General features: G+C 31.1%; 1 long non-coding RNA gene across 1 annotated transcript; it reads left to right on the top strand.

The window, feature by feature from the left end:
* Positions 1-301: 301 nt before the first annotated feature.
* Positions 302-974, top strand: LOC131611128 (uncharacterized). Its single transcript, XR_009286765.1, has 3 exons — positions 302-455; positions 574-673; positions 807-974. It is a non-coding gene; the product is annotated as an uncharacterized LOC131611128 (long non-coding RNA).
* The last annotated feature ends 1985 nt before the right edge of the window (positions 975-2959 follow it).

The following is a 2959-nucleotide window of genomic DNA, read 5'->3' as shown; positions in this document are numbered from 1 at the left end:
TATATATATATATATATATATATATATATATATATATATATATATATGAGCTAGTTGAAATGTTCCATAATATATTTATGTGAGATCCTTACTAAAATAAAGTAACTAATTGAGTAAGCTAAAGGAACAAAACAACATATCAATATATTTATGTGAGATCCTTACTAAAATAAAGTAACTAATTGAGTGAGCTAAAGGAACAAAACAGCATATCAACATATTTAAGAGACATCTAATAAAGATTCTAAATTTTAAAAATATTTTTTTTCAATTTAATAAATTTGTTATTTTCTTATATAAATGTAACTACATGCATGAAGTTTTTGTATTATATAAAGTGATAAAATAGTTTGTTGTTTCTTACATGCAAAAGAAAGAAACAATGACTATAATTCTCAAACTTGTGTATGCTATGATTCTCTTGATTTTCCTATTTCATTTTATAACTGACACTGGTAAGTTTTTTTTTTTTTATAATTAAATCTATTTATTTTCAAGTGTTTTTTTTATACCTTATGCATAATATTTAGACCCTTTCTAATGATATTATATTATTGTTGTTTTATATTATAGCTGCTACTGATTGTTCTTCTGCCCTCAATTGTACACACACTCCGTGTATGCCACCAACATTGCCAATGTGTTTGCAGGATAGCTGTGTATGTGTTTAACAGTTAAGTGGAAAAATAATTCAATAACTTTTAAGTTTATATTTTTATTTGTGTCATAGTGAATTATGTTATTATTACTATGATTGATCTCACTATTTTAATTTTATTTATCTGAATTTTTAATTTATTTTACAGGGGAAGCAGAAGTGGTTGACATTGCTGGTGGCTTGAATCCTTTCAATTTGTTTTAAATTTTTGTTTCCATTTAGTTTGAGATGCTCATCTTTTGTTTTGTGTCCTTTCTAATTTTGTGTACTTCAATTTTTGGAACATATAGTGTCGTCTTTGTAATATTTTCTTCCATCGGCTTAGCAATATTTTATGCACAACAATGTTCTAATGAGTGATCAATAACATTTAAAACATAACCCTTCATTTCCACAAGAAGAAAATTCGGCAATAATTTTAACAAACCAAAATTCTAGCATAATATCCTATTTTTATTTCTATTTAAATTGGACACCAATACCTCCTGCAATTTAAAAAATAATTCTTTGTCTCTAATATTCAAAAAGAAGACCATGCGTTCTAATTCAGCATTGGACGTTGGCATTTTAAACCAAATTCGGATTGAAGTCTAGTGTCTAGGTGAATACACGAAGGATACTAGGAGATATAATTCATGGCCCTATTGCCAAAACCCTTATAAATCCTCAATAGATGAAAAGGAAAAAAAAACCCTTAATAGAAGGCATGAGACCATTTGGCTAGTACATTCTATAAAAGTTTTAATTTTCCTTGCAATGCATCAATTGTTAACATAATCTATAATCTTTTAATATGTCATCAAGATGCGTCAAAAGTAAGGTTATGCAAAATTACATCGTTGACTTCAATTTTGATGCATCTTGATGCCATATGAAATTGTTCTCCCCGATGAGGAAATTTCTTCACGGAATGGTCGGTGTCTAAACGTTTGGAAGAATGGTCTTGTGTTTGTCTTCGAGTAGTCTCTGGTTGAGACGAGAAGGGGTGTACCTGAACACAACCCGACACCAAATTCAATGATTGTAAGAGATGATAGGTATAACTTCGGTAAGGGGAATTTTCGTGTGTGCTTAATTTGGTGATTGTCGCCCCCTTTTATAAGAATCATCCAATGGTTTCATGTTTTCTAGTCTCCATTTAGACCATTCATATTGCCAAGTGGCGAGATATAATTTGTTCTATTATCAGGCTGTCCTCTATTTTTTACTCGGATTAGGCTCTCTTTCTTAGGGCATGAGCAAACTTGTTTTGCCAAGTCCTGGAATCTTCCGTTGATTGATATTTATCTTCTAACGCCATTTATTTGACGCCACTTTATGTATAAATATATTCCTCTTGGGCCTTTTAGACTTTATGGACTAAATTTTTCATTAGGTCATCAATTAAAGTCGGGACCCAATAAGGTTATTCTTTATTGGGCTATCCGTTAGGATTAGGTTGGCTAGGAAGTGTCTTCCTCCAAGCATATTTTGGTGTAACCCAAGAAATGTTTGTAGCCTATTATATCTCATGCTTCTCTAGTCTCCTTTGGTTTCATCAATTTCTAGAGGTCAAGTTTTTTTAAATCTCTATTGTGCTTCCCTTTACCAAGTTCCTTGTTTTTCCTTTGTCATTTAGAATAATGTTTCTTAATCATTTCTTTGGTGGGCCTAGGGGTGAGGCTTCCTACTCTCTAGTAAGTACATGTTCAATCATTCTCTTGTGGGGGAAATATGGACATTTATTTCTCCTTAAGACATGTGTGTTTACTCAGTCTCTTGTTTGCTTGTCTTTACCACCAAGCATATATACAACAATGCCTTCAATCATTATCTCGTTTCGAATTTCTACTTTATTCATTTGTCCTTTTCAAAGCAACCATATAAGTCTTCTAATAGTCATAATTATTATCATCGATAATTGGTGGACGATTTCTATCTTGAACATAGTAAATTAAAAACATTTTATCTAACCAAACTAGAATAATGTGCTTGCTCTGATTCCAATTAAAACTATGTTCGGTTCGCAACAAGATGACACACACAATATTGAGACAATGTGTGAGACAATATAATTTGAAAGGATCGAAGAACAAATAAACAAATTAAATAACATATATAATTGGTAACCTAATTTGGTGCAACATCACATACGTCTGGAGGGTTGTAGTCCAACAAAAGGAAATTCACTAATTCAAGTCATTAATAATATGGGTCTCATTTTAACTCCTGAACTCTCTCGGTTCAGTGCCCTTTTCCCAATACTACCTGTAAATTTCAACTCAGAATCCTCTTAAATATGATATTTCCTTACTTTTAATC

This window comes from Vicia villosa, linkage group LG6 (assembly GCF_029867415.1).
Source record: "Vicia villosa cultivar HV-30 ecotype Madison, WI linkage group LG6, Vvil1.0, whole genome shotgun sequence".
Taxonomy (NCBI): Eukaryota; Viridiplantae; Streptophyta; class Magnoliopsida; order Fabales; family Fabaceae; genus Vicia; species Vicia villosa.
Note: the sequence above shows the minus strand (reverse complement) of the source record. Positions and strands in the feature narration are given on the sequence as shown.